We start from the raw sequence: 7,797 nt of genomic DNA, 5'->3' as shown, positions 1-7,797 counted from the left end.
TCACTGGTGATCACTGTATTACCTGTACACAGACACTGCATACTAAGTACAGATCTCTTGTGTATAATGGCACTGATGGTGATAGTATTGTGTTTTTTTTTATTACTGATCAGTATTGTAGTATTCAGTCACTATGTGGTGGTAATATGTGGTCTGGTCATGATGTTGTGGTATTTGTTCTTGTATTTGATATTATTCGATCACTGTGGTGGTAATATGTCATCTGGTCATGGTGCTGTGGTATTTGTTCCTTGTATGTGGTATTATAGGTCATTTTAAAAATTGAAAAATAAATAAAAATATACCTAAATTGTATTGCATATTTTAACAAATATTTAATAGGTTACAGTAGAGTAGGGCCTGGCCAAAAGTGTCTACCTTGTCATTTTGGTGGCTTAAAAAATCTTTTGGCCAAAACAAAAGCTGCCGACTGTTATGATCCTTAGTGGTTGAGGATCACAAATTACTCCAGCTAAGTAACAAACATAGGACAAGCTCTAGGGAGGTGGCAAGCTGGACTGACCGCAAATCTGAACCTAACCAAACACACTAGAAGTAGCCGGTGAACGTGCCTGAATTCCTAGATGTCTCGAGCCTGCATAAGGAACTAACTACCCCTAGAGAGAAAGAAAGACCTCTCTTGCCTCCAGAGAAATAATCCCCAAAGATATAGAAGCCCCCAACAAATAATAACGGTGAGGTAAGAGGAAGGCACATACACAGGGGTGAAAGCAGATTCAGCAAATGAGGCCCACTAATACTAGATAGCAGAAAATAGAAAAGGGAATCTATGCGGTCAGTAAAAAACCCTTACAAAATATCCACTCTGAGATTTCAAGAACCCCCACACCAACTAACGGTGTGGGGGGAGAAACTCAGTCCCCTAGAGCAACCAGCAAGCGAAGGAATCACATTTTAGCGAGCTGGACTAAAAACATAATGAACACTGATAATCAAAAAATGATCAAACAAAAACTTAGCTTGTCTTGGAGAGACTGGGAGCAAGGTAGACACACGGAATCTGAAGAGCACTGAATACATTGATAGCAGGCAAGGAACTGAGTATCCAGGTGAGCTAAATGCAAAACCAACCAAGGATAACGAACCAGCTGATGAAGCCAACCTGCAGAAAGACAACACTACACAGTACCGCTTGTGACCACTAGAGGGAGCCCAGAAATAGAGTTCACAACAGTACCCCCCCCTTGAGGAGGGGTCACCGAACCCTCATCAAGACCCCCAGGGCGATCAGGATGAGCTGCGTGGAAGGCACGAACCAAATCGGCCGCATGAACATCAGAGGCGACAACCCAGGAATTATCCTCCTGACCATAGCCCTTCCACTTAACCAGATACTGAAGTCTCCGTCTAGAGATACGAGAATCCAAAATCTTCTCCACCACGTACTCCAATTCGCCCTCAACCAGCACCGGAGCAGGAGGCTCAACAGAAGGAACCACAGGTACCACACACCTCCGCAACAAAGACCTATGGAACACATTATGGATGGCAAACGATGCCAGGAGATCCAAACGAAAAGACACCGGGTTAAGGATTTCCAAGATCTTATAAGGACCGATGAAGCGAGGCTTAAACTTAGGAGACGAGACCTTCATAGGAACATACCGAGAAGACAGCCACACCAAATCCCCAACACGAAGTCGGGGACCCACACCGCGGTGGCGGTTGGCAAAGCGCTGAGCCCTCTCCTGTGACAATTTCAGATTGTCCACCACATGGCTCCAAATCTGCTGCAACCTATCCACCACAGAATCCACCCCAGGACAGTCAGAAGACTCAACCTGACCCGAGGAAAAACGAGGATGGAAACCAGAATTGCAGAAAAAAGGCGAAACCAAGGTAGCAGAACTAGCCCGATTATTAAGGGCAAACTCGGCCAATGGCAAAAAAGTCACCCAATCATCCTGATCAGCAGAAACAAAACATCTCAAATAAGTCTCCAACGTCTGATTAGTTCGCTCGGTTTGGCCATTAGTCTGAGGATGGAAGGCCGACGAAAAAGACAAATCAATGCCCATCTTAGCACAAAAAGTTTGCCAAAACCTGGACACAAACTGGGATCCTCTATCAGACACAATATTTTCAGGAATGCCGTGCAAGCGAACCACATTCTGAAAAAATAGAGGAACCAAATCGGAGGAGGAAGGCAGCTTAGGCAAGGGCACCAAATGGACCATCTTGGAAAAACGATCACACACCACCCAGATGACAGACATTCTCTGAGATACTGGCAGATCCGAAATAAAATCCATGGAGATGTGCGTCCAAGGCCTTTTCGGGACAGGCAAAGGCAAAAGCAACCCGCTGGCATGAGAACAGCAAGGCTTAGCCCGAGCACAAATCCCACAAGACTGCACAAAGGAACGCACATCCCGCGACAAGGAAGGCCACAAGAAGGACCTAGCCACCAAATCTCTGGTACCAAAAATCCCAGGATGACCCACCAACACCGAAGAATGAACCTCGGAAATAACTCTGCTGGTCCATCTATCCGGGACAAACAGTCTCTCTGGTGGACAACGGTCAGGTCTATCCGCCTGAAATTTCTGCAGCACTCATCGCAAATCTGGAGAAATGGCAGACAAAATCACCCCCTCTCTAAGAATACCAGCCGGCTCAGAAACTCCCGGAGGGTCAGGCACAAAGCTCATAGAAAGTGCATCAGCTTTCACGTTCTTCGAACCAGGCAGGTATGAGACCACGAAGTTGAAACGGGAGAAAAACAACGACCAACGAGCCTGTCTAGGATTAAGGCGCTTGGCCGACTCGAGGTAAATCAGATTTTTGTGATCAGTCAGGACCACCACACGATGTCTAGCTCCCTCGAGCCAATGACGCCACTCCTCAAATGCCCACTTCATAGCCAACAACTCCCGATTACCAACATCATAACTTCGCTCGGCAGGCGAAAACTTTCTTGAAAAGAAAGCACACGGCTTCATCACAGAGCCCTCAGAACTTCTCTGTGACAAAACAGCCCCTGCTCCAATCTCGGAAGCATCAACCTCGACCTGAAAGGGGAGAGAGACATCTGGCTGACATAAGACTGGAGCTGAAGAAAACCGGTGCTTAAGCTCCCGAAAGGCCTCCACGGCCGCAGGAGACCAATTAGTAACATCAGAGCCCTTCCTGGTCAAATCCGTCAAAGGTTTAACCACGCTAGAAAAATTAGCGATGAAACGACGGTAAAAATTAGCAAAACCCAAGAACTTCTGAAGACTCTTAACAGACGTGGGCTGAGTCCAGTCATGAATAGCCTGGACCTTGACTGGGTCCATCTCCACAGCAGAAGGAGAAAAAATAAAACCCAAAAAGGAGACCTTCTGTACTCCGAAGAGGCATTTTGAGCCCTTCACAAATAAAGCATTGGCACGCAGGACCTGAAACACCATCCTGACCTGCTTCATATGGGACTCCCAATCATCAGAAAAGACCAAAATGTCATCCAGATAAACAATCATAAATTTATCCAGATATTCTCGGAAAATGTAATGCATGAAGGACTGAAACACAGAAGGAGCATTAGAGAGTCCAAAAGGCATCACCAAGTACTCAAAATGGCCTTCGGGCGTATTAAATGCTGTTTTCCATTTATCTCCCTGCTTAATGCGCACAAGATTATACGCACCACGGAGATCTATCTTGGTGAACCAACTGGCACCCTTAATCCGAGCAAACAAATCAGATAATAGTGGCAAAGGATACTGAAATTTGACTGTAATTTTATTCAGAAGGTGATAATCTATACACGGTCTCAAAGAACTGTCCTTCTTGGCCACAAAAAAGAATCCTGCACCAAGAGGGGAAGAGGATGGGCGAATATGTCCCTTCTCCAAAGACTCCTTTATATAACTCCGCATCGCGGCATGCTCTGGTATAGACAAATTAAAAAGTCGTCCCTTAGGGAATTTACTACCAGGAATTAAATTTATAGCACAGTCACAAACCCTATGAGGGGGCAGGGCACCGGACCTGGGCTCATCAAATACATCCTGGTAGTCAGACAAAAACTCAGGGACCTCAGAAGGAGTGGAAGAAGCAATAGACACCAATGGAGTATCGCCATGAATTCCCTGACAACCCCAACTAGACACAGACATAGCTTTCCAATCTAAAACTGGATTATGAGCCTGCAACCATGGCAGACCCAAAAAGACAACATCATGTAAATTATGCAGAACAAGAAAGCGAATCACCTCCTGATGAACGGGAGTCATGCACATGGTCATTTGCGTCCAATACTGAGGTTTATTCTCAGCCAATGGCGTAGCATCAATTCCCCTCAGAGGAATAGGAAATTCCAAAGGCTCCAGGACAAAACCACAGCGCCTGGCAAATGACAAATCCATCAGATTCAGGGCAGCACCCGAATCCACAAAGGCCATAACCGAGTAGGACGACAAAGAACAAATCAAAGTAACAGACAAAATAAACTTAGGCTGTATAGTACCAATGGTGACAGGTTTAGCGACCTTTTTTAAGCGTTTAGAGCATGCTGAGATAACATGAGCAGAATCACCACAGTAAAAGCACAACCCATTTTGACGTCTATGACTTTGTCACTGAATTCTGGTCAGAGTTCGATCACATTGCATAGACTCAGGTCTCTGTTCAGAAAATACCGCCAAAGGATGAGCAGATCTGCGCTCCCGCAAACGCCGATCAACCTGAATGGCTAAAGCCATAGAATCACTCAGACTTGTAGGGGTGGGGAACCCCACCATAACATCCTTAATGGCTTCAGAAAGACCTTCTCTGAAGTTTGCAGCCAGGGCACACTCATTCCATTGAGTAAGCACTGACCATTTCCGAAATTTTTGACAATACACCTCTGCTTCATCCTGCCCTTGAGAAAGGGCCAGCAACGCTTTTTCTGCCTGATTCTCAAGATTAGGCTCCTCATAAAGCAGTCCAAGAGCCAGAAAAAACGCATCCACATTAAGCAATGCAGGATCTCCTGGCGCCAGAGAGAAGGCCCAATTCTGAGGGTCGCCACGCAACAAGGAGATAACAATTTTAACTTGCTGAGTGGAATCACCAGAGGAACGAGGTCTCAGAGATAGAAATAACTTACAATTATTCTTAAAATTCTGAAACCTAGATCTATCTCCAGAAAACAACTCAGGAATGGGTATCTTTGGTTCTGACATAGGGCTATGAATAACAAAATCCTGAATACTTTGCACCCGTGCAGCAAGATGATCCACACTAGAAGTCAGAGTCTGAACATCCATGTCTGCAGCTGAGCTCAAAACCACCCAGAGTTCAAGGGGATGAAAGAAGCTAAACAGACTGCAGCAAAGGAAAAGTGGGAGGAAAAAAAAAATGTATTCAGGTCTTCTTTTTATCCCACTTCTGCGATGCATTAAACACTTTTTTTGCCTGCTATACTGTTATGATCCTTAGTGGTTGAGGATCACAAATTACTCCAGCTAAGTAACAAACATAGGACAAGCTCTAGGGAGGTGGCAGGCTGGACTGACCGCAAATCTGAACCTAACCAAACACACCAGAAGTAGCCGGTGAACGTGCCTGAATTCCTAGACGTCTCGAGCCAGCCTAAGGAACTAACTACCCCTAGAGAGAAAGAAAGACCTCTCTTGCCTCCAGAGAAATATTCCCCAAAGATATAGAAGCCCCCAACAAATAATAACGGTGAGGTAAGAGGAAGGCACATACACAGGGGTGAAAGCAGATTCAGCAAATGAGGCCCACTAATACTAGATAGCAGAAAATAGAAAAGGGAATCTATGCGGTCAGTAAAAAACCCTTACAAAATATACACTCTGAGATTTCAAGAACCCCCACACCAACTAACGGTGTGGGGGGAGAAACTCAGTCCCCTAGAGCAACCAGCAAGCGAAGAAATCACATTTTAGCGAGCTGGACTAAAAACATAATGAACACTGATAATCAAAAAATGATCAAACAAAAACTTAGCTTGTCTTGGAGAGACTGGGAGCAAGGTAGACACACGGAATCTGAAGAGCACTGAATACATTGATAGCAGGCAAGGAACTGAGTATCCAGGTGAGCTAAATGCAAAACCAACCAAGGATAACGAACCAGCTGATGAAGCCAACCTGCAGAAAGACAACACTACACAGTACCGCTTGTGACCACTAGAGGGAGCCCAGAAATAGAGTTCACAACAGCCGGCTATATGTGTGATCTGGTGATGGGAACTGTCAATGAGTGATAGGTGAGAAGTGGAGATTTTCCAAGAGAGAGCGGTGGGACTGTGGACAGTTCGAGGGGTGGAGCGTGGAGGTGGGGCTGGGGTGGAGCCTGGGCGGAGTCTCAAGAGGGCCCCGAAAATTTTGCCAGTATGGGGCCCCGAAATTTCTAGTGGCAGCCCTGCCCGTGCGGTACCCTGAGGGTTTACCTGTATGCTAATGTCATGTATTACTGTTGTATTAATGTAATGTGCTGTGTACTGTGTATGTCGTCTATTGCATGTATTAAAGTTAGGGACAGAAAGGGTTAAGTAAAGAAAGGGGTTGGCCCAAAAGCCGCAATTTCCTGCTTCTGCAGCAGAGCTCAGACAGGCTTGTCCATGGCTGGATATGCTCCACTGACTGGAGCAAAGATATACTCCCTGGATAGGAGCAACTTACTGCCCAGGACTGCCAGGCAGTGGGAAAGGGCGCTGGAACTTTATAACTGCCCACCAAAGGACTGTGTGCTCCCAGGAACCAGATGGAAGCCAACAATGTGGCATATCTGGATAGGGAAAGTGCAGGAAGTCTTATCTCCTTTATCTCATCTGTATTAAAGTTTGCCACTCTTGGTACCGAAGTGTGACGTGTGGTGCATCCAGAGGACACCATTCCAGTGTGGAGAGCAACACAAGTCAGAGGTAACTCGGGCTGCTTTCACACATCAGTTTTTTGCCATGAGTCGCAATCCGTCATATGTTGAAAAAAACGGATCCGTCGCAGATTGTGAAAAACTGATGCGATGGATCCGTTTTTTCGACAGATCCGACTAGGGGGCTGGCTAAAGGATTCTAAAAAAATCGGAGCATGCTCAGTTAAAAAAGCCTGAATCCGTCGCCAGATTCTGTCATTTAACGGATCCGGCGCCCATAGGCTTCCATTCTAACAAACGACTGACGGCGATGGATCCGTTGCTGTCCGTTTTTTTGACGGAGACAAAAACCGTTACTTTGTCCGTTGTCTCTGGCCACCGGACAGACAATTTTCAACAGATCCGGCGAACGACGGATGAAATGTGAGGTCATCTGTTGCAATCTGTCGCTAATACAAGTCTATGAGAAAAAAAACGGTCCGGTGGCATCAGACGCTGGATCCGTTTTTTTCAAAATTCGACGGATTGTGACTGCAAAAAACTAATGTGTGAAAGCAGCCTCACTGTGCCACAGGGCTGGGACTTTATCTCTCTTTCCATGTGCAAGGGGCCGGGGTGCTTATCAGAGCCGTATTTAGAGTTTCTGCTGCCCTAGGCACTTTTAGTGCTGCCTCCCCCTTTGGTAAGTATGACACTATCGGCAGTGACGTTGGCAAAAATCACTGATGTGAAAGTAGCCTTTTGCTGCAGATCAGGCAGTTTTTCCGCATCTGCCGTGTAACAGATCACTTATGGCAACACTGCGTTCGGCCTCATTCATTTCCTATGGGATTTGTGGACATTTGCAGCACTTACCGCGATCCGGCAAATGCGGTATCATACCTCCCAATTTTTGAAAGAGGGATAAAGCAAATTTTAGGCCACACCCATTTCACAACTAGTCACACCCATATCCACGCCCTAACC

Source organism: Ranitomeya variabilis, chromosome 6 (genome assembly GCF_051348905.1).
Source record: "Ranitomeya variabilis isolate aRanVar5 chromosome 6, aRanVar5.hap1, whole genome shotgun sequence".
NCBI classification, from domain to species: Eukaryota; Metazoa; Chordata; class Amphibia; order Anura; family Dendrobatidae; genus Ranitomeya; species Ranitomeya variabilis.
The sequence above is the reverse complement of the archived record's forward strand: the minus strand, read 5'-3'. Positions refer to the sequence as shown.